Here is a 27838-nt window from a genome sequence, read left to right as displayed (position 1 = left end):
GCTTGTTGGTCTAGGGGTATGATTCTCGCTTAGGGTGCGAGAGGCCCTGGGTTCAACTCCCGGACGAGCCCGCTTGGCCCCGCTTTGCATTCTCTGAAGCATTCGTTTGTTCTCTCTTGATGCTTGGCTTCTGGGCTCCTCTGCACCAGGGAGGTCTTTCAACCTCAGATACTGTTGGCTGTGTAGCTGATGGGAAATCAGACTGTCATCTGTGTGTTTTGTTTTCTTTAAAGAAAATGTGTATTTTACAAGTTCGTTGTTGTTGTTGAGGAGGAGGAGGACATGTAGTGTGTTGTTGAGGAGGAGGAGGACGAAATGTGGTTTGCCGGCTTGTTATGGAGACCTTTGCTGAACGTGTACTCCTGAGCTGCACCAAAGGAGAGGCATTCTTTTCAGTTGTTTGCGGGCCTGCTGAACCATGCTCTCAGTGCTGTCTCACTGGGGATACGGTTACCGTTCTGGAAAGACACTTCAGCGCTACAGTCCATGCTATCAGTCAGTGAGCGTAGGTCTCCCGGTCTGCCCCAAAGCAGTTACGCGCTTGCCCAGCAGAAACTGCGACACCCTCTGTTAACTTGGCTCGTTGGTCTAGGGGTATGATTCTCGCTTAGGGTGTGAGAGGTCCCGGGTTCAACTCCCGGACGAGCCTGCTTGGCCCCGCTTTGCATTCTCTGAAGCATTCGTTTGTTCTCTCTTGATGCTTGGCTTCTGGGCTCCTCTGCACCAGGGAGGTCTTTCAACCTCAGATACTGTTGGCTGTGTAGCTGATGGGAAATCAGACTGTCATCTGTCTGTTTTGTTTTCTTTAAAGAAAATGTGTATTTTACAAGTTCGTTGTTGTTGTTGAGGAGGAGGAGGACATGTAGTGTGTTGTTGAGGAGGAGGAGGACGAAATGTGGTTTGCCGGCTTGTTATGGAGACCTTTGCTGAACGTGTACTCCTGAGCTGCACCAAAGGAGAGGCATTCTTTTCAGTTGTTTGCGGGCCTGCTGAACCATGCTCTCAGTGCTGTCTCACTGGGGATACGGTTACCGTTCTGGAAAGACACTTCAGCGCTACAGTCCATGCTATCAGTCAGTGTGCGTAGGTCTCCCGGTCTGCCCCAAAGCAGTTACGCGCTTGCCCAGCAGAAACTGCGACACCCTCCGTTAACTTGGCTCATTGGTCTAGGGGTATGATTCTTGCTGAGGGTGTGAGAGGCCGTGGGTTCAACTCCAGGACGAGCCCACTTGGCCCCACTTTGTAGTCACCGAAGTGTTCGTTCGTTTGCTCTTGAAGGCTGGCTTCTGGGCTCCTCTGCACAAGGGAGGGCTATCGACCTCAGATACTGTTGGCTGTATAGCTGATGGGAAATCAGACTGTCATCTGTGTGTTTTGTTTTCTTTAAAGAAAATGTGTTTTTTACAAGTTCGTTGTTGTTGTTGTTGTTGTTGAGGAGGAGGAGGAGGACATGTAGTGTGTTGTTGAGGAGGAGGAGGACGAAATGTGGTTTGCCGGCTTGTTATGGAGACCTTTGCTGAACGTGTACTCCTGAGCTGCACCAAAGGAGAGGCATTCTTTTCAGTTGTTTGCGGGCCTGCTGAACCATGCTCTCAGTGCTGTCTCACTGGGGATACGGTTACCGTTCTGGAAAGACACTTCAGCGCTACAGTCCATGCTATCAGTCAGTGAGCGTAGGTCTCCCGGTCTGCCCCAAAGCAGTTACGCGCTTGCCCAGCAGAAACTGCGACACCCTCCGTTAACTTGGCTCGTTGGTCTAGGGGTATGATTCTCGCTTAGGGTGCGAGAGGTCCCGGGTTCAACTCCCGGACGAGCCCGCTTGGCCCCGCTTTGCATTCTCTGAAGCATTCGTTTGTTCTCTCTCGATGCTTGGCTTCTGGGCTCCTCTGCACCAGGGAGGTCTTTCAACCTCAGATACTGTTGGCTGTGTAGCTGATGGGAAATCAGACTGTCATCTGTGTGTTTTGTTTTCTTTAAAGAAAATGTGTATTTTACAAGTTCGTTGTTGTTGTTGAGGAGGAGGAGGACATGTAGTGTGTTGTTGAGGAGGAGGAGGACGAAATGTGGTTTGCCGGCTTGTTATGGAGACCTTTGCTGAACGTGTACTCCTGAGCTGCACCAAAGGAGAGGCATTCTTTTCAGTTGTTTGCGGGCCTGCTGAACCATGCTCTCAGTGCTGTCTCACTGGGGATACGGTTACCGTTCTGGAAAGACACTTCAGCGCTACAGTCCATGCTATCAGTCAGTGAGCGTAGGTCTCCCGGTCTGCCCCAAAGCAGTTACGCGCTTGCCCAGCAGAAACTGCAACACCCTCCGTTAACTTGGCTCGTTGGTCTAGGGGTATGATTCTTGCTGAGGGTGTGAGAGGCCGTGGGTTCAACTCCAGGACGAGCCCACTTGGCCCCACTTTGTAGTCACCGAAGTGTTCGTTCGTTTGCTCTTGAAGGCTGGCTTCTGGGCTCCTCTGCACAAGGGAGGGCTATCGACCTCAGATACTGTTGGCTGTATAGCTGATGGGAAATCAGACTGTCATCTGTGTGTTTTGTTTTCTTTAAAGAAAATGTGTTTTTTACAAGTTCGTTGTTGTTGTTGTTGTTGTTGAGGAGGAGGAGGAGGACATGTAGTGTGTTGTTGAGGAGGAGGAGGACGAAATGTGGTTTGCCGGCTTGTTATGGAGACCTTTGCTGAACGTGTACTCCTGAGCTGCACCAAAGGAGAGGCATTCTTTTCAGTTGTTTGCGGGCCTGCTGAACCATGCTCTCAGTGCTGTCTCACTGGGGATACGGTTACCGTTCTGGAAAGACACTTCAGCGCTACAGTCCATGCTATCAGTCAGTGAGCGTAGGTCTCCCGGTCTGCCCCAAAGCAGTTACGCGCTTGCCCAGCAGAAACTGCAACACCCTCCGTTAACTTGGCTCGTTGGTCTAGGGGTATGATTCTTGCTGAGGGTGTGAGAGGCCGTGGGTTCAACTCCAGGACGAGCCCACTTGGCCCCACTTTGTAGTCACCGAAGTGTTCGTTCGTTTGCTCTTGAAGGCTGGCTTCTGGGCTCCTCTGCACAAGGGAGGGCTATCGACCTCAGATACTGTTGGCTGTATAGCTGATGGGAAATCAGACTGTCATCTGTGTGTTTTGTTTTCTTTAAAGAAAATGTGTTTTTTACAAGTTCGTTGTTGTTGTTGAGGAGGAGGAGGACATGTAGTGTGTTGTTGAGGAGGAGGAGGACGAAATGTGGTTTGCCGGCTTGTTATGGAGACCTTTGCTGAACGTGTACTCCTGAGCTGCACCAAAGGAGAGGCATTCTTTTCAGTTGTTTGCGGGCCTGCTGAACCATGCTCTCAGTGCTGTCTCACTGGGGATACGGTTACCGTTCTGGAAAGACACTTCAGCGCTACAGTCCATGCTATCAGTCAGTGAGCGTAGGTCTCCCGGTCTGCCCCAAAGCAGTTACGCGCTTGCCCAGCAGAAACTGCGACACCCTCCGTTAACTTGGCTCGTTGGTCTAGGGGTATGATTCTTGCTGAGGGTGTGAGAGGCCGTGGGTTCAACTCCAGGACGAGCCCACTTGGCCCCACTTTGTAGTCACCGAAGTGTTTGTTCGTTTGCTCTTGAAGGCTGGCTTCTGGGCTCCTCTGCACAAGGGAGGGCTATCGACCTCAGATACTGTTGGCTGTATAGCTGATGGGAAATCAGACTGTCATCTGTGTGTTTTGTTTTCTTTAAAGAAAATGTGTTTTTTACAAGTTCGTTGTTGTTGTTGAGGAGGAGGAGGACATGTAGTGTGTTGTTGAGGAGGAGGAGGACGAAATGTGGTTTGCCGGCTTGTTATGGAGACCTTTGCTGAACGTGTACTCCTGAGCTGCACCAAAGGAGAGGCATTCTTTTCAGTTGTTTGCGGGCCTGCTGAACCATGCTCTCAGTGCTGTCTCACTGGGGATACGGTTACCGTTCTGGAAAGACACTTCAGCGCTACAGTCCATGCTATCAGTCAGTGAGCGTAGGTCTCCCGGTCTGCCCCAAAGCAGTTACGCGCTTGCCCAGCAGAAACTGCGACACCCTCCGTTAACTTGGCTCGTTGGTCTAGGGGTATGATTCTCGCTTAGGGTGCGAGAGGTCCCGGGTTCAACTCCCGGACGAGCCCGCTTGGCCCCGCTTTGCATTCTCTGAAGCATTCGTTTGTTCTCTCTCGATGCTTGGCTTCTGGGCTCCTCTGCACCAGGGAGGTCTTTCAACCTCAGATACTGTTGGCTGTGTAGCTGATGGGAAATCAGACTGTCATCTGTGTGTTTTGTTTTCTTTAAAGAAAATGTGTATTTTACAAGTTCGTTGTTGTTGTTGAGGAGGAGGAGGACATGTAGTGTGTTGTTGAGGAGGAGGAGGACGAAATGTGGTTTGCCGGCTTGTTATGGAGACCTTTGCTGAACGTGTACTCCTGAGCTGCACCAAAGGAGAGGCATTCTTTTCAGTTGTTTGCGGGCCTGCTGAACCATGCTCTCAGTGCTGTCTCACTGGGGATACGGTTACCGTTCTGGAAAGACACTTCAGCGCTACAGTCCATGCTATCAGTCAGTGAGCGTAGGTCTCCCGGTCTGCCCCAAAGCAGTTACGCGCTTGCCCAGCAGAAACTGCAACACCCTCCGTTAACTTGGCTCGTTGGTCTAGGGGTATGATTCTTGCTGAGGGTGTGAGAGGCCGTGGGTTCAACTCCAGGACGAGCCCACTTGGCCCCACTTTGTAGTCACCGAAGTGTTCGTTCGTTTGCTCTTGAAGGCTGGCTTCTGGGCTCCTCTGCACAAGGGAGGGCTATCGACCTCAGATACTGTTGGCTGTATAGCTGATGGGAAATCAGACTGTCATCTGTGTGTTTTGTTTTCTTTAAAGAAAATGTGTTTTTTACAAGTTCGTTGTTGTTGTTGTTGTTGTTGAGGAGGAGGAGGAGGACATGTAGTGTGTTGTTGAGGAGGAGGAGGACGAAATGTGGTTTGCCGGCTTGTTATGGAGACCTTTGCTGAACGTGTACTCCTGAGCTGCACCAAAGGAGAGGCATTCTTTTCAGTTGTTTGCGGGCCTGCTGAACCATGCTCTCAGTGCTGTCTCACTGGGGATACGGTTACCGTTCTGGAAAGACACTTCAGCGCTACAGTCCATGCTATCAGTCAGTGAGCGTAGGTCTCCCGGTCTGCCCCAAAGCAGTTACGCGCTTGCCCAGCAGAAACTGCAACACCCTCCGTTAACTTGGCTCGTTGGTCTAGGGGTATGATTCTTGCTGAGGGTGTGAGAGGCCGTGGGTTCAACTCCAGGACGAGCCCACTTGGCCCCACTTTGTAGTCACCGAAGTGTTCGTTCGTTTGCTCTTGAAGGCTGGCTTCTGGGCTCCTCTGCACAAGGGAGGGCTATCGACCTCAGATACTGTTGGCTGTATAGCTGATGGGAAATCAGACTGTCATCTGTGTGTTTTGTTTTCTTTAAAGAAAATGTGTTTTTTACAAGTTCGTTGTTGTTGTTGAGGAGGAGGAGGACATGTAGTGTGTTGTTGAGGAGGAGGAGGACGAAATGTGGTTTGCCGGCTTGTTATGGAGACCTTTGCTGAACGTGTACTCCTGAGCTGCACCAAAGGAGAGGCATTCTTTTCAGTTGTTTGCGGGCCTGCTGAACCATGCTCTCAGTGCTGTCTCACTGGGGATACGGTTACCGTTCTGGAAAGACACTTCAGCGCTACAGTCCATGCTATCAGTCAGTGAGCGTAGGTCTCCCGGTCTGCCCCAAAGCAGTTACGCGCTTGCCCAGCAGAAACTGCGACACCCTCCGTTAACTTGGCTCGTTGGTCTAGGGGTATGATTCTTGCTGAGGGTGTGAGAGGCCGTGGGTTCAACTCCAGGACGAGCCCACTTGGCCCCACTTTGTAGTCACCGAAGTGTTTGTTCGTTTGCTCTTGAAGGCTGGCTTCTGGGCTCCTCTGCACAAGGGAGGGCTATCGACCTCAGATACTGTTGGCTGTATAGCTGATGGGAAATCAGACTGTCATCTGTGTGTTTTGTTTTCTTTAAAGAAAATGTGTTTTTTACAAGTTCGTTGTTGTTGTTGAGGAGGAGGAGGACATGTAGTGTGTTGTTGAGGAGGAGGAGGACGAAATGTGGTTTGCCGGCTTGTTATGGAGACCTTTGCTGAACGTGTACTCCTGAGCTGCACCAAAGGAGAGGCATTCTTTTCAGTTGTTTGCGGGCCTGCTGAACCATGCTCTCAGTGCTGTCTCACTGGGGATACGGTTACCGTTCTGGAAAGACACTTCAGCGCTACAGTCCATGCTATCAGTCAGTGAGCGTAGGTCTCCCGGTCTGCCCCAAAGCAGTTACGCGCTTGCCCAGCAGAAACTGCGACACCCTCTGTTAACTTGGCTCGTTGGTCTAGGGGTATGAATCTTGCTGAGGGTGTGAGAGGCCGTGGGTTCAACTCCAGGACGAGCCCACTTGGCCCCGCTTTGCATTCTCTGAAGCATTCGTTTGTTCTCTCTTGATGCTTGGCTTCTGGGCTCCTCTGCACCAGGGAGGTCTTTCAACCTCAGATACTGTTGGCTGTGTAGCTGATGGGAAATCAGACTGTCATCTGTGTGTTTTGTTTTCTTTAAAGAAAATGTGTATTTTACAAGTTCGTTGTTGTTGTTGAGGAGGAGGAGGACATGTAGTGTGTTGTTGAGGAGGAGGAGGACGAAATGTGGTTTGCCGGCTTGTTATGGAGACCTTTGCTGAACGTGTACTCCTGAGCTGCACCAAAGGAGAGGCATTCTTTTCAGTTGTTTGCGGGCCTGCTGAACCATGCTCTCAGTGCTGTCTCACTGGGGATACGGTTACCGTTCTGGAAAGACACTTCAGCGCTACAGTCCATGCTATCAGTCAGTGAGCGTAGGTCTCCCGGTCTGCCCCAAAGCAGTTACGCGCTTGCCCAGCAGAAACTGCAACACCCTCCGTTAACTTGGCTCGTTGGTCTAGGGGTATGATTCTTGCTGAGGGTGTGAGAGGCCGTGGGTTCAACTCCAGGACGAGCCCACTTGGCCCCACTTTGTAGTCACCGAAGTGTTCGTTCGTTTGCTCTTGAAGGCTGGCTTCTGGGCTCCTCTGCACAAGGGAGGGCTATCGACCTCAGATACTGTTGGCTGTATAGCTGATGGGAAATCAGACTGTCATCTGTGTGTTTTGTTTTCTTTAAAGAAAATGTGTTTTTTACAAGTTCGTTGTTGTTGTTGTTGTTGTTGAGGAGGAGGAGGAGGACATGTAGTGTGTTGTTGAGGAGGAGGAGGACGAAATGTGGTTTGCCGGCTTGTTATGGAGACCTTTGCTGAACGTGTACTCCTGAGCTGCACCAAAGGAGAGGCATTCTTTTCAGTTGTTTGCGGGCCTGCTGAACCATGCTCTCAGTGCTGTCTCACTGGGGATACGGTTACCGTTCTGGAAAGACACTTCAGCGCTACAGTCCATGCTATCAGTCAGTGAGCGTAGGTCTCCCGGTCTGCCCCAAAGCAGTTACGCGCTTGCCCAGCAGAAACTGCAACACCCTCCGTTAACTTGGCTCGTTGGTCTAGGGGTATGATTCTTGCTGAGGGTGTGAGAGGCCGTGGGTTCAACTCCAGGACGAGCCCACTTGGCCCCACTTTGTAGTCACCGAAGTGTTCGTTCGTTTGCTCTTGAAGGCTGGCTTCTGGGCTCCTCTGCACAAGGGAGGGCTATCGACCTCAGATACTGTTGGCTGTATAGCTGATGGGAAATCAGACTGTCATCTGTGTGTTTTGTTTTCTTTAAAGAAAATGTGTTTTTTACAAGTTCGTTGTTGTTGTTGAGGAGGAGGAGGACATGTAGTGTGTTGTTGAGGAGGAGGAGGACGAAATGTGGTTTGCCGGCTTGTTATGGAGACCTTTGCTGAACGTGTACTCCTGAGCTGCACCAAAGGAGAGGCATTCTTTTCAGTTGTTTGCGGGCCTGCTGAACCATGCTCTCAGTGCTGTCTCACTGGGGATACGGTTACCGTTCTGGAAAGACACTTCAGCGCTACAGTCCATGCTATCAGTCAGTGAGCGTAGGTCTCCCGGTCTGCCCCAAAGCAGTTACGCGCTTGCCCAGCAGAAACTGCGACACCCTCCGTTAACTTGGCTCGTTGGTCTAGGGGTATGATTCTTGCTGAGGGTGTGAGAGGCCGTGGGTTCAACTCCAGGACGAGCCCACTTGGCCCCACTTTGTAGTCACCGAAGTGTTTGTTCGTTTGCTCTTGAAGGCTGGCTTCTGGGCTCCTCTGCACAAGGGAGGGCTATCGACCTCAGATACTGTTGGCTGTATAGCTGATGGGAAATCAGACTGTCATCTGTGTGTTTTGTTTTCTTTAAAGAAAATGTGTTTTTTACAAGTTCGTTGTTGTTGTTGAGGAGGAGGAGGACATGTAGTGTGTTGTTGAGGAGGAGGAGGACGAAATGTGGTTTGCCGGCTTGTTATGGAGACCTTTGCTGAACGTGTACTCCTGAGCTGCACCAAAGGAGAGGCATTCTTTTCAGTTGTTTGCGGGCCTGCTGAACCATGCTCTCAGTGCTGTCTCACTGGGGATACGGTTACCGTTCTGGAAAGACACTTCAGCGCTACAGTCCATGCTATCAGTCAGTGAGCGTAGGTCTCCCGGTCTGCCCCAAAGCAGTTACGCGCTTGCCCAGCAGAAACTGCGACACCCTCTGTTAACTTGGCTCGTTGGTCTAGGGGTATGAATCTTGCTGAGGGTGTGAGAGGCCGTGGGTTCAACTCCAGGACGAGCCCACTTGGCCCCGCTTTGCATTCTCTGAAGCATTCGTTTGTTCTCTCTTGATGCTTGGCTTCTGGGCTCCTCTGCACCAGGGAGGTCTTTCAACCTCAGATACTGTTGGCTGTGTAGCTGATGGGAAATCAGACTGTCATCTGTGTGTTTTGTTTTCTTTAAAGAAAATGTGTATTTTACAAGTTCGTTGTTGTTGTTGAGGAGGAGGAGGACATGTAGTGTGTTGTTGAGGAGGAGGAGGACGAAATGTGGTTTGCCGGCTTGTTATGGAGACCTTTGCTGAACGTGTACTCCTGAGCTGCACCAAAGGAGAGGCATTCTTTTCAGTTGTTTGCGGGCCTGCTGAACCATGCTCTCAGTGCTGTCTCACTGGGGATACGGTTACCGTTCTGGAAAGACACTTCAGCGCTACAGTCCATGCTATCAGTCAGTGAGCGTAGGTCTCCCGGTCTGCCCCAAAGCAGTTACGCGCTTGCCCAGCAGAAACTGCAACACCCTCCGTTAACTTGGCTCGTTGGTCTAGGGGTATGATTCTTGCTGAGGGTGTGAGAGGCCGTGGGTTCAACTCCAGGACGAGCCCACTTGGCCCCACTTTGTAGTCACCGAAGTGTTCGTTCGTTTGCTCTTGAAGGCTGGCTTCTGGGCTCCTCTGCACAAGGGAGGGCTATCGACCTCAGATACTGTTGGCTGTATAGCTGATGGGAAATCAGACTGTCATCTGTGTGTTTTGTTTTCTTTAAAGAAAATGTGTTTTTTACAAGTTCGTTGTTGTTGTTGTTGTTGTTGAGGAGGAGGAGGAGGACATGTAGTGTGTTGTTGAGGAGGAGGAGGACGAAATGTGGTTTGCCGGCTTGTTATGGAGACCTTTGCTGAACGTGTACTCCTGAGCTGCACCAAAGGAGAGGCATTCTTTTCAGTTGTTTGCGGGCCTGCTGAACCATGCTCTCAGTGCTGTCTCACTGGGGATACGGTTACCGTTCTGGAAAGACACTTCAGCGCTACAGTCCATGCTATCAGTCAGTGAGCGTAGGTCTCCCGGTCTGCCCCAAAGCAGTTACGCGCTTGCCCAGCAGAAACTGCAACACCCTCCGTTAACTTGGCTCGTTGGTCTAGGGGTATGATTCTTGCTGAGGGTGTGAGAGGCCGTGGGTTCAACTCCAGGACGAGCCCACTTGGCCCCACTTTGTAGTCACCGAAGTGTTCGTTCGTTTGCTCTTGAAGGCTGGCTTCTGGGCTCCTCTGCACAAGGGAGGGCTATCGACCTCAGATACTGTTGGCTGTATAGCTGATGGGAAATCAGACTGTCATCTGTGTGTTTTGTTTTCTTTAAAGAAAATGTGTTTTTTACAAGTTCGTTGTTGTTGTTGAGGAGGAGGAGGACATGTAGTGTGTTGTTGAGGAGGAGGAGGACGAAATGTGGTTTGCCGGCTTGTTATGGAGACCTTTGCTGAACGTGTACTCCTGAGCTGCACCAAAGGAGAGGCATTCTTTTCAGTTGTTTGCGGGCCTGCTGAACCATGCTCTCAGTGCTGTCTCACTGGGGATACGGTTACCGTTCTGGAAAGACACTTCAGCGCTACAGTCCATGCTATCAGTCAGTGAGCGTAGGTCTCCCGGTCTGCCCCAAAGCAGTTACGCGCTTGCCCAGCAGAAACTGCGACACCCTCTGTTAACTTGGCTCGTTGGTCTAGGGGTATGATTCTTGCTGAGGGTGTGAGAGGCCGTGGGTTCAACTCCAGGACGAGCCCACTTGGCCCCACTTTGTAGTCACCGAAGTGTTTGTTCGTTTGCTCTTGAAGGCTGGCTTCTGGGCTCCTCTGCACAAGGGAGGGCTATCGACCTCAGATACTGTTGGCTGTATAGCTGATGGGAAATCAGACTGTCATCTGTGTGTTTTGTTTTCTTTAAAGAAAATGTGTTTTTTACAAGTTCGTTGTTGTTGTTGAGGAGGAGGAGGACATGTAGTGTGTTGTTGAGGAGGAGGAGGACGAAATGTGGTTTGCCGGCTTGTTATGGAGACCTTTGCTGAACGTGTACTCCTGAGCTGCACCAAAGGAGAGGCATTCTTTTCAGTTGTTTGCGGGCCTGCTGAACCATGCTCTCAGTGCTGTCTCACTGGGGATACGGTTACCGTTCTGGAAAGACACTTCAGCGCTACAGTCCATGCTATCAGTCAGTGAGCGTAGGTCTCCCGGTCTGCCCCAAAGCAGTTACGCGCTTGCCCAGCAGAAACTGCGACACCCTCTGTTAACTTGGCTCGTTGGTCTAGGGGTATGAATCTTGCTGAGGGTGTGAGAGGCCGTGGGTTCAACTCCAGGACGAGCCCACTTGGCCCCGCTTTGCATTCTCTGAAGCATTCGTTTGTTCTCTCTTGATGCTTGGCTTCTGGGCTCCTCTGCACCAGGGAGGTCTTTCAACCTCAGATACTGTTGGCTGTGTAGCTGATGTGAAATCAGACTGTCATCTGTGTGTTTTGTTTTCTTTAAAGAAAATGTGTTTTTTACAAGTTCGTTGTTGTTGTTGTTGTTGTTGTTGAGGAGGAGGTGGAGGACATGTAGTGTGTTGTTGAGGAGGAGGAGGACGAAATGTGGTTTGCCGGCTTGTTATGGAGACCTTTGCTGAACGTGTACTCCTGAGCTGCACCAAAGGAGAGGCATTCTTTTCAGTTGTTTGCGGGCCTGCTGAACCATGCTCTCAGTGCTGTCTCACTGGGGATACGGTTACCGTTCTGGAAAGACACTTCAGCGCTACAGTCCATGCTATCAGTCAGTGTGCGTAGGTCTCCCGGTCTGCCCCAAAGCAGTTACGCGCTTGCCCAGCAGAAACTGCGACACCCTCCGTTAACTTGGCTCGTTGATCTAGGGGTATGATTCTTGCTGAGGGTGCGAGAGGTCCCGGGTTCAACTCCCGGACGAGCCCGCTTGGCCCCGCTTTGCATTCTCTGAAGCATTCGTTTGTTCTCTCTCGATGCTTGGCTTCTGGGCTCCTCTGCACCAGGGAGGTCTTTCAACCTCAGATACTGTTGGCTGTGTAGCTGATGGGAAATCAGACTGTCATCTGTGTGTTTTGTTTTCTTTAAAGAAAATGTGTATTTTACAAGTTCGTTGTTGTTGTTGAGGAGGAGGAGGACATGTAGTGTGTTGTTGAGGAGGAGGACGAAATGTGGTTTGCCGGCTTGTTATGGAGACCTTTGCTGAACGTGTACTCCTGAGCTGCACCAAAGGAGAGGCATTCTTTTCAGTTGTTTGCGGGCCTGCTGAACCATGCTCTCAGTGCTGTCTCACTGGGGATACGGTTACCGTTCTGGAAAGACACTTCAGCGCTACAGTCCATGCTATCAGTCAGTGAGTTAACTTGGCTCGTTGGTCTAGGGGTATGATTCTTGCTGAGGGTATGAGAGGCCCTGGGTTCAACTCCAGGACGAGCCCACTTGGCCCCACGTTGCAGTCACCGAAGTGTTTGTTCGTTTGCTCTTGAAGGCTGGCTTCTGGGCTCCTCTGCACAAGGGAGGGCTATCGACCTCAGATACTGTTGCCTGTATAGCTGATGGGAAATCAGACTGTCATCTGTCTGTTTTGTTTTCTTTAAAGAAAATGTGTTTTTACAAGTTCGTTGTTGTTGTTGAGGAGGAGGAGGACATGTAGTGTGTTGTTGAGGAGGAGGAGGACGAAATGTGGTTTGCCGGCTTGTTATGGAGACCTTTGCTGAACGTGTACTCCTGAGCTGCACCAATGGAGAGGCATTCTTTTCAGTTGTTTGCGGGCCTGCTGAACCATGCTCTCAGTGCTGTCTCACTGGGGATACGGTTACCGTTCTGGAAAGACACTTCAGCGCTACAGTCCATGCTATCAGTCAGTGAGCGTAGGTCTCCCGGTCTGCCCCAAAGCAGTTACGCGCTTGCCCAGCAGAAACTGCGACACCCTCCGTTAACTTGGCTTGTTGGTCTAGGGGTATGATTCTTGCTGAGGGTGTGAGAGGCCCTGGGTTCAACTCCAGGACGAGCCCACTTGGCCCCACTTTGCAGTCACCGAAGTGTTTGTTCGTTTGCTCTTGAAGGCTGGCTTCTGGGCTCCTCTGCACAAGGGAGGGCTATCGACCTCGGATACTGTTGCCTGTAAAGCTGATGGGAAATCAGACTGTCATCTGTGTGTTTTGTTTTCTTTAAAGAAAATGTGTTTTTTACAAGTTCGTTGTTGTTGTTGTTGTTGAGGAGGAGGAGGAGGACATGTAGTGTGTTGTTGAGGAGGAGGAGGACGAAATGTGGTTTGCCGGCTTGTTATGGAGACCTTTGCTGAACGTGTACTCCTGAGCTGCACCAAAGGAGAGGCATTCTTTTCAGTTGTTTGCGGGCCTGCTGAACCATGCTCTCAGTGCTGTCTCACTGGGGATGGCGTTACCATTCTGGAAAGACACGTCAGCGCTACAGTCCATGCTATCAGTCAGTGAGCGTAGGTCTCCCGGTCTGCCCCAAAGCAGTTACGCGCTTGCCCAGCAGAAACTGCGACACCCTCCGTTAACTTGGCTCGTTGGTCTAGGGGTATGATTCTTGCTGAGGGTGTGAGAGGCCCTGGGTTCAACTCCAGGACGAGCCCACTTGGCCCCACTTTGCAGTCACCGAAGTGTTTGTTCGTTTGCTCTTGAAGGCTGGCTTCTGGGCTCCTCTGCACAAGGGAGGGCTATCGACCTCAGATACTGTTGCCTGTAAAGCTGATGGGAAATCAGACTGTCATCTGTGTGTTTTGTTTTCTTTAAAGAAAATGTGTTTTTTACAAGTTCGTTGTTGTTGTTGTTGTTGAGGAGGAGGAGGAGGACATGTAGTGTGTTGTTGAGGAGGAGGAGGACGAAATGTGGTTTGCCGGCTTGTTATGGAGACCTTTGCTGAACGTGTACTCCTGAGCTGCACCAAAGGAGAGGCATTCTTTTCAGTTGTTTGCGGGCCTGCTGAACCATGCTCTCAGTGCTGTCTCACTGGGGATGGCGTTACCATTCTGGAAAGACACGTCAGCGCTACAGTCCATGCTATCAGTCAGTGAGCGTAGGTCTCCCGGTCTGCCCCAAAGCAGTTACGCGCTTGCCCAGCAGAAACTGCGACAACCTACGTTAACTTGGCTCGTTGGTCTAGGGGTATGATTCTCGCTTAGGGTGCAAGAGGTCCCAGGTTCAACTCCCAGACGAGCCCACTTGGCCCCGCTTTGCATTCTCTGAAGCATTCGTTTGTTCTCTCTCGATGCTTGGCTTCTGTGCTCCTCTGCACCAGGGAGGTCTTTCAACCTCAGATTCTGTTGGCTGTGTAGCTGATGGGAAATCAGACTGTCATCTGTGTGTTTTGTTTTCTTTAAAGAAAATGTGTATTTTACAAGTTCGTTGTTGTTGTTGAGGAGGAGGAGGACATGTAGTGTGTTGTTGAGGAGGAGGAGGACGAAATGTGGTTTGCCGGCTTGTTATGGAGACCTTTGCTGAACGTGTACTCCTGAGCTGCACCAAAGGAGAGGCATTCTTTTCAGTTGTTTGCGGGCCTGCTGAACCATGCTCTCAGTGCTGTCTCACTGGGGATGGCGTTACCATTCTGGAAAGACACGTCAGCGCTACAGTCCATGCTATCAGTCAGTGAGCGTAGGTCTCCCGGTCTGCCCCTAAAGCAGTTACGCGCTTGCCCAGCAGAAACTGCGACACCCTCCGTTAACTTGGCTCGTTGGTCTAGGGGTATGATTCTTGCTGAGGGTGTGAGAGGCCCTGGGTTGAACTCCAGGACGAGCCCACTTGGTCCCACTTTGCAGTCACCGAAGTGTTCGTTCGTTTGCTCTTGAAGGCTGGCTTCTGGGCTCCTCTGCACAAGGGAGGGCAATCGACCTCAGATACTGTTGCCTGTATAGCTGATGGGAAATCAGACTGTCATCTGTGTGTTTTGTTTTCTTTAAAGAAAATGTGTATTTTACAAGTTCGTTGTTGTTGTTGAGGAGGAGGAGGACATGTAGTGTGTTGTTGAGGAGGAGGAGGACGAAATGTGGTTTGCCGGCTTGTTATGGAGACCTTTGCTGAACGTGTACTCCTGAGCTGCACCAAAGGAGAGGCATTCTTTTCAGTTGTTTGCGGGCCTGCTGAACCATGCTCTCAGTGCTGTCTCACTGGGGATGGCGTTACCATTCTGGAAAGACACGTCAGCGCTACAGTCCATGCTATCAGTCAGTGAGCGTAGGTCTCCCGGTCTGCCCCAAAGCAGTTACGCGCTTGCCCAGCAGAAACTGCGACAACCTACGTTAACTTGGCTCGTTGGTCTAGGGGTATGATTCTCGCTTTGGGTGCGAGAGGTCCTGGGTTCAACTCCCGGACGAGCCCGCTTGGCCCTGCTTTACATTCTCTGAAGCATTTGTTTGTTCTCTCTCGATGCTTGGCTTCTGGGCTCCTCTGCACCAGGGAGGTCTTTCAACCTCAGATACTGTTGGCTGTGTAGCTGATGGGAAATCAGACTGTCATCTGTGTGTTTTGTTTTCTTTAAAGAAAATGTGTATTTTACAAGTTCGTTGTTGTTGTTGAGGAGGAGGAGGACATGTAGTGTGTTGTTGAGGAGGAGGAGGACGAAATGTGGTTTGCCGGCTTGTTATGGAGACCTTTGCTGAACGTGTACTCCTGAGCTGCACCAAAGGAGAGGCATTCTTTTCAGTTGTTTGCGGGCCTGCTGAACCATGCTCTCAGTGCTGTCTCACTGGGGATACGGTTACCGTTCTGGAAAGACACTTCAGCGCTACAGTCCATGCTATCAGTCAGTGAGCGTAGGTCTCCCGGTCTGCCCCAAAGCAGTTACGCGCTTGCCCAGCAGAAACTGCGACACCCTCCGTTAACTTGGCTCGTTGGTCTAGGGGTATGATTCTTGCTGAGGGTGTGAGAGGCCCTGGGTTCAACTTCAGGACGAGCCCACTTGGCCCCACTTTGCAGTCACCGAAGTGTTTGTTCGTTTGCTCTTGAAGGCTGGCTTCTGGGCTCCTCTGCACAAGGGAGGGCTATCGACCTCAGATACTGTTGCCCGTATAGCTGATGGGAAATCAGACTGTCATCTGTATGTTTTGTTTTCTTTAAAGAAAATGTGTTTTTTACAAGTTCGTTGTTGTTGTTGTTGTTGTTGTTGAGGAGGAGGTGGAGGACATGTAGTGTGTTGTTGAGGAGGAGGAGGACGAAATGTGGTTTGCCGGCTTGTTATGGAGACCTTTGCTGAACGTGTACTCCTGAGCTGCACCAAAGGAGAGGCATTCTTTTCAGTTGTTTGCGGGCCTGCTGAACCATGCTCTCAGTGCTGTCTCACTGGGGATGGCGTTACCATTCTGGAAAGACACGTCAGCGCTACAGTCCATGCTATCAGTCAGTGAGCGTAGGTCTCCCGGTCTGCCCCAAAGCAGTTACGCGCTTGCCCAGCAGAAACTGCGACACCCTCCGTTAACTTGGCTCGTTGGTCTAGGGGTATGATTCTTGCTGAGGGTGTGAGAGGCCCTGGGTTCAACTCCAGGACGAGCCCACTTGGCCCCACTTTGCAGTCACCGAAGTGTTTGTTCGTTTGCTCTTGAAGGCTGGCTTCTGGGCTCCTCTGCACAAGGGAGGGCTATCGACCTCAGATTCTGTTGGCTGTGTAGCTGATGGGAAATCAGACTGTCATCTGTGTGTTTTGTTTTCTTTAAAGAAAATGTGTTTTTTACAAGTTCGTTGTTGTTGTTGTTGTTGTTGTTGAGGAGGAGGAGGAGGACATGTAGTGTGTTGTTGAGGAGGAGGAGGACGAAATGTGGTTTGCCGGCTTGTTATGGAGACCTTTGCTGAACGTGTACTCCTGAGCTGCACCAAAGGAGAGGCATTCTTTTCAGTTGTTTGCAGGCCTGCTGAACAATGCTCTCAGTGCTGTCTCACTGGGGATGGCGTTACCATTCTGGAAAGACACGTCAGCGCTACAGTCCATGCTATCAGTCAGTGAGCGTAGGTCTCCCGGTCTGCCCCAAAGCAGTTACGCGCTTGCCCAGCAGAAACTGCGACAACCTACGTTAACTTGGCTCGTTGGTCTAGCGGTATGATTCTCGCTTAGGGTGCGAGAGGTCCCAGGTTCAACTCCCGGACGAGCCCACTTGGCCCCGCTTTGCAGTCACCGAAGTGTTCGTTCGTTTGCTCTTGAAGGCTGGCTTCTGGGCTCCTCTGCACAAGGGAGGGCTATCGACCTCAGATACTGTTGCCTGTATAGCTGATGGGAAATCAGACTGTCATCTGTGTGTTTTGTTTTCTTTAAAGAAAATGTGTATTTTACAAGTTCGTTGTTGTTGTTGAGGAGGAGGAGGACATGTAGTGTGTTGTTGAGGAGGAGGAGGACGAAATGTGGTTTGCCGGCTTGTTATGGAGACCTTTGCTGAACGTGTACTCCTGAGCTGCACCAAAGGAGAGGCATTCTTTTCAGTTGTTTGCGGGCCTGCTGAACCATGCTCTCAGTGCTGTCTCACTGGGGATGGCGTTACCATTCTGGAAAGACACGTCAGCGCTACAGTCCATGCTATCAGTCAGTGAGCGTAGGTCTCCCGGTCTGCCCCAAAGCAGTTACGCGCTTGCCCAGCAGAAACTGCGACACCCTCCGTTAACTTGGCTCGTTGGTCTAGGGGTATGATTCTTGCTGAGGGTGTGAGAGGCCCTGGGTTCAACTCCAGGACGAGCCCACTTGGCCCCACTTTGCAGTCACCGAAGTGTTTGTTCGTTTGCTCTTGAAGGCTGGCTTCTGGGCTCCTCTGCACAAGGGAGGGCTATCGACCTCAGATACTGTTGCCTGTAAAGCTGATGGGAAATCAGACTGTCATCTGTGTGTTTTGTTTTCTTTAAAGAAAATGTGTTTTTTACAAGTTCGTTGTTGTTGTTGTTGTTGAGGAGGAGGAGGAGGACATGTAGTGTGTTGTTGAGGAGGAGGAGGACGAAATGTGGTTTGCCGGCTTGTTATGGAGACCTTTGCTGAACGTGTACTCCTGAGCTGCACCAAAGGAGAGGCATTCTTTTCAGTTGTTTGCGGGCCTGCTGAACCATGCTCTCAGTGCTGTCTCACTGGGGATGGCGTTACCATTCTGGAAAGACACGTCAGCGCTACAGTCCATGCTATCAGTCAGTGAGCGTAGGTCTCCCGGTCTGCCCCAAAGCAGTTACGCGCTTGCCCAGCAGAAACTGCGACAGCCTACGTTAACTTGGCTCGTTGGTCTAGGGGTATGATTCTCGCTTAGGGTGCGAGAGGTCCCAGGTTCAACTCCCGGACGAGCCCACTTGGCCCCGCTTTGTATTCTCTGAAGCATTCGTTTGTTCTCTCTCGATGCTTGGCTTCTGTGCTCCTCTGCACCAGGGAGGTCTTTCAACCTCAGATTCTGTTGGCTGTGTAGCTGATGGGAAATCAGACTGTCATCTGTGTGTTTTGTTTTCTTTAAAGAAAATGTGTATTTTACAAGTTCGTTGTTGTTGTTGAGGAGGAGGAGGACATGTAGTGTGTTGTTGAGGAGGAGGAGGACGAAATGTGGTTTGCCGGCTTGTTATGGAGACCTTTGCTGAACGTGTACTCCTGAGCTGCACCAAAGGAGAGGCATTCTTTTCAGTTGTTTGCGGGCCTGCTGAACCATGCTCTCAGTGCTGTCTCACTGGGGATGGCGTTACCATTCTGGAAAGACACGTCAGCGCTACAGTCCATGCTATCAGTCAGTGAGCGTAGGTCTCCCGGTCTGCCCCAAAGCAGTTACGCGCTTGCCCAGCAGAAACTGCGACACCCTCCGTTAACTTGGCTTGTTGGTCTAGGGGTATGATTCTTGCTGAGGGTGTGAGAGGCCCTGGGTTCAACTCCAGGACAAGCCCACTTGGCTCCACTTTGCAGTCACCGAAGTGTTTGTTCGTTTGCTCTTGAAGGCTGGCTTCTGGGCTCCTCTGCACAAGGGAGGGCTATCGACCTCAGATACTGTTGCCCGTATAGCTGATGGGAAATCAGACTGTCATCTGTGTGTTTTGTTTTCTTTAAAGAAAATGTGTTTTTTACAAGTTCGTTGTTGTTGTTGTTGTTGTTGTTGAGGAGGAGGTGGAGGACATGTAGTGTGTTGTTGAGGAGGAGGAGGACGAAATGTGGTTTGCCGGCTTGTTATGGAGACCTTTGCTGAACGTGTACTCCTGAGCTGCACCAAAGGAGAGGCATTCTTTTCAGTTGTTTGCGGGCCTGCTGAACCATGCTCTCAGTGCTGTCTCACTGGGGATGGCGTTACCATTCTGGAAAGACACGTCAGCGCTACAGTCCATGCTATCAGTCAGTGAGCGTAGGTCTCCCGGTCTGCCCCAAAGCAGTTACGCGCTTGCCCAGCAGAAACTGCGACACCCTCCGTTAACTTGGCTCGTTGGTCTAGGGGTATGATTCTTGCTGAGGGTGTGAGAGGCCCTGGGTTCAACTCCAGGACGAGCCCACTTGGCCCCACTTTGCAGTCACCGAAGTGTTTGTTCGTTTGCTCTTGAAGGCTGGCTTCTGGGCTCCTCTGCACAAGGGAGGGCTATCGACCTCAGATACTGTTGCCTGTAAAGCTGATGGGAAATCAGACTGTCATCTGTGTGTTTTGTTTTCTTTAAAGAAAATGTGTTTTTTACAAGTTCGTTGTTGTTGTTGTTGTTGTTGAGGAGGAGGAGGAGGACATGTAGTGTGTTGTTGAGGAGGAGGAGGACGAAATGTGGTTTGCCGGCTTGTTATGGAGACCTTTGCTGAACGTGTACTCCTGAGCTGCACCAAAGGAGAGGCATTCTTTTCAGTTGTTTGCGGGCCTGCTGAACCATGCTCTCAGTGCTGTCTCACTGGGGATGGCGTTACCATTCTGGAAAGACACGTCAGCGCTACAGTCCATGCTATCAGTCAGTGAGCGTAGGTCTCCCGGTCTGCCCCAAAGCAGTTACGCGCTTGCCCAGCAGAAACTGCGACAACCTACGTTAACTTGGCTCGTTGGTCTAGCGGTATGATTCTCGCTTAGGGTGCGAGAGGTCCCAGGTTCAACTCCCGGACGAGCCCACTTGGCCCCGCTTTGCAGTCACCGAAGTGTTCGTTCGTTTGCTCTTGAAGGCTGGCTTCTGGGCTCCTCTGCACAAGGGAGGGCTATCGACCTCAGATACTGTTGCCTGTATAGCTGATGGGAAATCAGACTGTCATCTGTGTGTTTTGTTTTCTTTAAAGAAAATGTGTATTTTACAAGTTCGTTGTTGTTGTTGTTGTTGTTGTTGAGGAGGAGGAGGAGGACATGTAGTGTGTTGTTGAGGAGGAGGAGGACGAAATGTGGTTTGCCGGCTTGTTATGGAGACCTTTGCTGAACGTGTACTCCTGAGCTGCACCAAAGGAGAGGCATTCTTTTCAGTTGTTTGCAGGCCTGCTGAACAATGCTCTCAGTGCTGTCTCACTGGGGATGGCGTTACCATTCTGGAAAGACACGTCAGCGCTACAGTCCATGCTATCAGTCAGTGAGCGTAGGTCTCCCGGTCTGCCCCAAAGCAGTTACGCGCTTGCCCAGCAGAAACTGCGACAACCTACGTTAACTTGGCTCGTTGGTCTAGCGGTATGATTCTCGCTTAGGGTGCGAGAGGTCCCAGGTTCAACTCCCGGACGAGCCCACTTGGCCCTGCTTTGCAGTCACCGAAGTGTTCGTTCGTTTGCTCTTGAAGGCTGGCTTCTGGGCTCCTCTGCACAAGGGAGGGCTATCGACCTCAGATACTGTTGCCTGTATAGCTGATGGGAAATCAGACTGTCATCTGTGTGTTTTGTTTTCTTTAAAGAAAATGTGTATTTTACAAGTTCGTTGTTGTTGTTGAGGAGGAGGAGGACATGTAGTGTGTTGTTGAGGAGGAGGAGGACGAAATGTGGTTTGCCGGCTTGTTATGGAGACCTTTGCTGAACGTGTACTCCTGAGCTGCACCAAAGGAGAGGCATTCTTTTCAGTTGTTTGCGGGCCTGCTGAACCATGCTCTCAGTGCTGTCTCACTGGGGATGGCGTTACCATTCTGGAAAGACATGTCAGCGCTACAGTCCATGCTATCAGTCAGTGAGCGTAGGTCTCCCGGTCTGCCCCAAAGCAGTTACGCGCTTGCCCAGCAGAAACTGCGACACCCTCCGTTAACTTGGCTCGTTGGTCTAGGGGTATGATTCTTGCTGAGAGTGTGAGAGGCCGTGGGTTCAACTCCAGGACGAGCCCACTTGGCCCCACTTTGTAGTCACCGAAGTGTTCGTTCGTTTGCTCTTGAAGGCTGGCTTCTGGGCTCCTCTGCACAAGGGAGGGCTATCGACCTCAGATACTGTTGGCTGTATAGCTGATGGGAAATCAGACTGTCATCTGTGTGTTTTGTTTTCTTTAAAGAAAATGTGTTTTTTACAAGTTCGTTGTTGTTGTTGTTGTTGAGGAGGAGGAGGAGGAGGACATGTAGTGTGTTGTTGAGGAGGAGGAGGACGAAATGTGGTTTGCCGGCTTGTTATGGAGACCTTTGCTGAACGTGTACTCCTGAGCTGCACCAAAGGAGAGGCATTCTTTTCAGTTGTTTGCGGGCCTGCTGAACCATGCTCTCAGTGCTGTCTCACTGGGGATACGGTTACCGTTCTGGAAAGACACTTCAGCGCTACAGTCCATGCTATCAGTCAGTGAGCGTAGGTCTCCCGGTCTGCCCCAAAGCAGTTACGCGCTTGCCCAGCAGAAACTGCGACACCCTCCGTTAACTTGGCTCGTTGGTCTAGGGGTATGATTCTCGCTTAGGGTGCGAGAGGTCCCGGGTTCAACTCCCGGACGAGCCCGCTTGGCCCCGCTTTGCATTCTCTGAAGCATTCGTTTGTTCTCTCTCGATGCTTGGCTTCTGGGCTCCTCTGCACCAGGGAGGTCTTTCTACCTCAGATACTGTTGGCTGTGTAGCTGATGGGAAATCAGACTGTCATCTGTGTGTTTTGTTTTCTTTAAAGAAAATGTGTATTTTACAAGTTCGTTGTTGTTGTTGAGGAGGAGGAGGACATGTAGTGTGTTGTTGAGGAGGAGGAGGACGAAATGTGGTTTGCCGGCTTGTTATGGAGACCTTTGCTGAACGTGTACTCCTGAGCTGCACCAAAGGAGAGGCATTCTTTTCAGTTGTTTGCGGGCCTGCTGAACCATGCTCTCAGTGCTGTCTCACTGGGGATACGGTTACCGTTCTGGAAAGACACTTCAGCGCTACAGTCCATGCTATCAGTCAGTGAGCGTAGGTCTCCCGGTCTGCCCCAAAGCAGTTACGCGCTTGCCCAGCAGAAACTGCGACACCCTCCGTTAACTTGGCTCGTTGGTCTAGGGGTATGATTCTTGCTGAGGGTGTGAGAGGCCGTGGGTTCAACTCCAGGACGAGCCCACTTGGCCCCACTTTGTAGTCACCGAAGTGTTTGTTCGTTTGCTCTTGAAGGCTGGCTTCTGGGCTCCTCTGCACAAGGGAGGGCTATCGACCTCAGATACTGTTGGCTGTATAGCTGATGGGAAATCAGACTGTCATCTGTGTGTTTTGTTTTCTTTAAAGAAAATGTGTTTTTTACAAGTTCGTTGTTGTTGTTGAGGAGGAGGAGGACATGTAGTGTGTTGTTGAGGAGGAGGAGGACGAAATGTGGTTTGCCGGCTTGTTATGGAGACCTTTGCTGAACGTGTACTCCTGAGCTGCACCAAAGGAGAGGCATTCTTTTCAGTTGTTTGCGGGCCTGCTGAACCATGCTCTCAGTGCTGTCTCACTGGGGATACGGTTACCGTTCTGGAAAGACACTTCAGCGCTACAGTCCATGCTATCAGTCAGTGAGCGTAGGTCTCCCGGTCTGCCCCAAAGCAGTTACGCGCTTGCCCAGCAGAAACTGCGACACCCTCTGTTAACTTGGCTCGTTGGTCTAGGGGTATGAATCTTGCTGAGGGTGTGAGAGGCCGTGGGTTCAACTCCAGGACGAGCCCACTTGGCCCCGCTTTGCATTCTCTGAAGCATTCGTTTGTTCTCTCTTGATGCTTGGCTTCTGGGCTCCTCTGCACCAGGGAGGTCTTTCAACCTCAGATACTGTTGGCTGTGTAGCTGATGGGAAATCAGACTGTCATCTGTGTGTTTTGTTTTCTTTAAAGAAAATGTGTTTTTTACAAGTTCGTTGTTGTTGTTGTTGTTGTTGTTGAGGAGGAGGTGGAGGACATGTAGTGTGTTGTTGAGGAGGAGGAGGACGAAATGTGGTTTGCCGGCTTCTTATGGAGACCTTTGCTGAACGTGTACTCCTGAGCTGCACCAAAGGAGAGGCATTCTTTTCAGTTGTTTGCGGGCCTGCTGAACCATGCTCTCAGTGCTGTCTCACTGGGGATACGGTTACCGTTCTGGAAAGACACTTCAGCGCTACAGTCCATGCTATCAGTCAGTGTGCGTAGGTCTCCCGGTCTGCCCCAAAGCAGTTACGCGCTTGCCCAGCAGAAACTGCGACACCCTCCGTTAACTTGGCTCGTTGATCTAGGGGTATGATTCTTGCTGAGGGTGCGAGAGGTCCCGGGTTCAACTCCCGGACGAGCCCGCTTGGCCCCGCTTTGCATTCTCTGAAGCATTCGTTTGTTCTCTCTCGATGCTTGGCTTCTGGGCTCCTCTGCACCAGGGAGGTCTTTCAACCTCAGATACTGTTGGCTGTGTAGCTGATGGGAAATCAGACTGTCATCTGTGTGTTTTGTTTTCTTTAAAGAAAATGTGTATTTTACAAGTTCGTTGTTGTTGTTGAGGAGGAGGAGGACATGTAGTGTGTTGTTGAGGAGGAGGACGAAATGTGGTTTGCCGGCTTGTTATGGAGACCTTTGCTGAACGTGTACTCCTGAGCTGCACCAAAGGAGAGGCATTCTTTTCAGTTGTTTGCGGGCCTGCTGAACCATGCTCTCAGTGCTGTCTCACTGGGGATACGGTTACCGTTCTGGAAAGACACTTCAGCGCTACAGTCCATGCTATCAGTCAGTGAGTTAACTTGGCTCGTTGGTCTAGGGGTATGATTCTTGCTGAGGGTATGAGAGGCCCTGGGTTCAACTCCAGGACGAGCCCACTTGGCCCCACGTTGCAGTCACCGAAGTGTTTGTTCGTTTGCTCTTGAAGGCTGGCTTCTGGGCTCCTCTGCACAAGGGAGGGCTATCGACCTCAGATACTGTTGCCTGTATAGCTGATGGGAAATCAGACTGTCATCTGTCTGTTTTGTTTTCTTTAAAGAAAATGTGTTTTTTACAAGTTCGTTGTTGTTGTTGAGGAGGAGGAGGACATGTAGTGTGTTGTTGAGGAGGAGGAGGACGAAATGTGGTTTGCCGGCTTGTTATGGAGACCTTTGCTGAACGTGTACTCCTGAGCTGCACCAATGGAGAGGCATTCTTTTCAGTTGTTTGCGGGCCTGCTGAACCATGCTCTCAGTGCTGTCTCACTGGGGATACGGTTACCGTTCTGGAAAGACACTTCAGCGCTACAGTCCATGCTATCAGTCAGTGAGCGTAGGTCTCCCGGTCTGCCCCAAAGCAGTTACGCGCTTGCCCAGCAGAAACTGCGACACCCTCCGTTAACTTGGCTTGTTGGTCTAGGGGTATGATTCTTGCTGAGGGTGTGAGAGGCCCTGGGTTCAACTCCAGGACGAGCCCACTTGGCCTCACTTTGCAGTCACCGAAGTGTTTGTTCGTTTGCTCTTGAAGGCTGGCTTCTGGGCTCCTCTGCACAAGGGAGGGCTATCGACCTCGGATACTGTTGCCTGTAAAGCTGATGGGAAATCAGACTGTCATCTGTGTGTTTTGTTTTCTTTAAAGAAAATGTGTTTTTTACAAGTTCGTTGTTGTTGTTGTTGTTGAGGAGGAGGAGGAGGACATGTAGTGTGTTGTTGAGGAGGAGGAGGACGAAATGTGGTTTGCCGGCTTGTTATGGAGACCTTTGCTGAACGTGTACTCCTGAGCTGCACCAAAGGAGAGGCATTCTTTTCAGTTGTTTGCGGGCCTGCTGAACCATGCTCTCAGTGCTGTCTCACTGGGGATGGCGTTACCATTCTGGAAAGACACGTCAGCGCTACAGTCCATGCTATCAGTCAGTGAGCGTAGGTCTCCCGGTCTGCCCCAAAGCAGTTACGCGCTTGCCCAGCAGAAACTGCGACACCCTCCGTTAACTTGGCTCGTTGGTCTAGGGGTATGATTCTTGCTGAGGGTGTGAGAGGCCCTGGGTTCAACTCCAGGACGAGCCCACTTGGCCCCACTTTGCAGTCACCGAAGTGTTTGTTCGTTTGCTCTTGAAGGCTGGCTTCTGGGCTCCTCTGCACAAGGGAGGGCTATCGACTTCAGATACTGTTGCCTGTAAAGCTGATGGGAAATCAGACTGTCATCTGTGTGTTTTGTTTTCTTTAAAGAAAATGTGTTTTTTACAAGTTCGTTGTTGTTGTTGTTGTTGAGGAGGAGGAGGAGGACATGTAGTGTGTTGTTGAGGAGGAGGAGGACGAAATGTGGTTTGCCGGCTTGTTATGGAGACCTTTGCTGAACGTGTACTCCTGAGCTGCACCAAAGGAGAGGCATTCTTTTCAGTTGTTTGCGGGCCTGCTGAACCATGCTCTCAGTGCTGTCTCACTGGGGATGGCGTTACCATTCTGGAAAGACACGTCAGCGCTACAGTCCATGCTATCAGTCAGTGAGCGTAGGTCTCCCGGTCTGCCCCAAAGCAGTTACGCGCTTGCCCAGCAGAAACTGCGACAACCTACGTTAACTTGGCTCGTTGGTCTAGGGGTATGATTCTCGCTTAGGGTGCAAGAGGTCCCAGGTTCAACTCCCAGACGAGCCCACTTGGCCCCGCTTTGCATTCTCTGAAGCATTCGTTTGTTCTCTCTCGATGCTTGGCTTCTGTGCTCCTCTGCACCAGGGAGGTCTTTCAACCTCAGATTCTGTTGGCTGTGTAGCTGATGGGAAATCAGACTGTCATCTGTGTGTTTTGTTTTCTTTAAAGAAAATGTGTATTTTACAAGTTCGTTGTTGTTGTTGAGGAGGAGGAGGACATGTAGTGTGTTGTTGAGGAGGAGGAGGACGAAATGTGGTTTGCCGGCTTGTTATGGAGACCTTTGCTGAACGTGTACTCCTGAGCTGCACCAAAGGAGAGGCATTCTTTTCAGTTGTTTGCGGGCCTGCTGAACCATGCTCTCAGTGCTGTCTCACTGGGGATGGCGTTACCATTCTGGAAAGACACGTCAGCGCTACAGTCCATGCTATCAGTCAGTGAGCGTAGGTCTCCCGGTCTGCCCCTAAAGCAGTTACGCGCTTGCCCAGCAGAAACTGCGACACCCTCCGTTAACTTGGCTCGTTGGTCTAGGGGTATGATTCTTGCTGAGGGTGTGAGAGGCCCTGGGTTGAACTCCAGGACGAGCCCACTTGGTCCCACTTTGCAGTCACCGAAGTGTTCGTTCGTTTGCTCTTGAAGGCTGGCTTCTGGGCTCCTCTGCACAAGGGAGGGCAATCGACCTCAGATACTGTTGCCTGTATAGCTGATGGGAAATCAGACTGTCATCTGTGTGTTTTGTTTTCTTTAAAGAAAATGTGTATTTTACAAGTTCGTTGTTGTTGTTGAGGAGGAGGTGGAGGACATGTAGTGTGTTGTTGAGGAGGAGGAGGACGAAATGTGGTTTGCCGGCTTGTTATGGAGACCTTTGCTGAACGTGTACTCCTGAGCTGCACCAAAGGAGAGGCATTCTTTTCAGTTGTTTGCGGGCCTGCTGAACCATGCTCTCAGTGCTGTCTCACTGGGGATGGCGTTACCATTCTGGAAAGACACGTCAGCGCTACAGTCCATGCTATCAGTCAGTGAGCGTAGGTCTCCCGGTCTGCCCCAAAGCAGTTACGCGCTTGCCCAGCAGAAACTGCGACACCCTCCGTTAACTTGGCTCGTTGGTCTAGGGGTATGATTCTTGCTGAGGGTGTGAGAGGCCCTGGGTTCAACTCCAGGACGAGCCCACTTGGCCCCACTTTGCAGTCACCGAAGTGTTTGTTCGTTTGCTCTTGAAGGCTGGCTTCTGGGCTCCTCTGCACAAGGGAGGGCTATCGACCTCAGATACTGTTGCCTGTAAAGCTGATGGGAAATCAGACTGTCATCTGTGTGTTTTGTTTTCTTTAAAGAAAATGTGTTTTTTACAAGTTCGTTGTTGTTGTTGTTGTTGAGGAGGAGGAGGAGGACATGTAGTGTGTTGTTGAGGAGGAGGAGGACGAAATGTGGTTTGCCGGCTTGTTATGGAGACCTTTGCTGAACGTGTACTCCTGAGCTGCACCAAAGGAGAGGCATTCTTTTCAGTTGTTTGCGGGCCTGCTGAACCATGCTCTCAGTGCTGTCTCACTGGGGATGGCGTTACCATTCTGGAAAGACACGTCAGCGCTACAGTCCATGCTATCAGTCAGTGAGCGTAGGTCTCCCGGTCTGCCCCTAAAGCAGTTACGCGCTTGCCCAGCAGAAACTGCGACACCCTCCGTTAACTTGGCTCGTTGGTCTAGGGGTATGATTCTTGCTGAGGGTGTGAGAGGCCCTGGGTTGAACTCCAGGACGAGCCCACTTGGTCCCACTTTGCAGTCACTGAAGTGTTCGTTCGTTTGCTCTTGAAGGCTGGCTTCTGGGCTCCTCTGCACAAGGGAGGGCTATCGACCTCAGATACTGTTGCCTGTATAGCTGATGGGAAATCAGACTGTCATCTGTGTGTTTTGTTTTCTTTAAAGAAAATGTGTATTTTACAAGTTCGTTGTTGTTGTTGAGGAGGAGGAGGACATGTAGTGTGTTGTTGAGGAGGAGGAGGACGAAATGTGGTTTGCCGGCTTGTTATGGAGACCTTTGCTGAACGTGTACTCCTGAGCTGCACCAAAGGAGAGGCATTCTTTTCAGTTGTTTGCGGGCCTGCTGAACCATGCTCTCAGTGCTGTCTCACTGGGGATGGCGTTACCATTCTGGAAAGACACTTCAGCGCTACAGTCCATGCTATCAGTCAGTGAGCGTAGGTCTCCCGGTCTGCCCCAAAGCAGTTACGCGCTTGCCCAGCAGAAACTGCGACAACCTACGTTAACTT

The 27838-nt window shown here is 51.0% G+C and overlaps 5 non-coding genes across 5 annotated transcripts; all 5 read left to right on the top strand.

Moving 5' to 3' along the window:
- The first annotated feature begins 577 nt into the window (after nucleotides 1–577).
- trnap-agg (transfer RNA proline (anticodon AGG)) lies at nucleotides 578–649 on the top strand. Its single transcript has one exon. It is a non-coding gene; the product is annotated as a tRNA-Pro (tRNA).
- A 1096-nt stretch (nucleotides 650–1745) lies between these two features.
- On the top strand, nucleotides 1746–1817 carry trnap-agg (transfer RNA proline (anticodon AGG)). Its single transcript has one exon. It is a non-coding gene; the product is annotated as a tRNA-Pro (tRNA).
- A 2252-nt stretch (nucleotides 1818–4069) lies between these two features.
- Nucleotides 4070–4141, top strand: trnap-agg (transfer RNA proline (anticodon AGG)). The gene has a single exon. It is a non-coding gene; the product is annotated as a tRNA-Pro (tRNA).
- Nucleotides 4142–15051: 10910 nt separating this feature from the next.
- trnap-ugg (transfer RNA proline (anticodon UGG)) lies at nucleotides 15052–15123 on the top strand. The gene has a single exon. It is a non-coding gene; the product is annotated as a tRNA-Pro (tRNA).
- A 6379-nt stretch (nucleotides 15124–21502) lies between these two features.
- Nucleotides 21503–21574, top strand: trnap-agg (transfer RNA proline (anticodon AGG)). Its single transcript has one exon. It is a non-coding gene; the product is annotated as a tRNA-Pro (tRNA).
- Nucleotides 21575–27838: the final 6264 nt, after the last annotated feature.

This window comes from Amia ocellicauda, chromosome 2 (genome assembly GCF_036373705.1).
Source record: "Amia ocellicauda isolate fAmiCal2 chromosome 2, fAmiCal2.hap1, whole genome shotgun sequence".
Taxonomy (NCBI): domain Eukaryota; kingdom Metazoa; phylum Chordata; class Actinopteri; order Amiiformes; family Amiidae; genus Amia; species Amia ocellicauda.
This window is presented reverse-complemented; position numbering and strand designations above follow the sequence as displayed.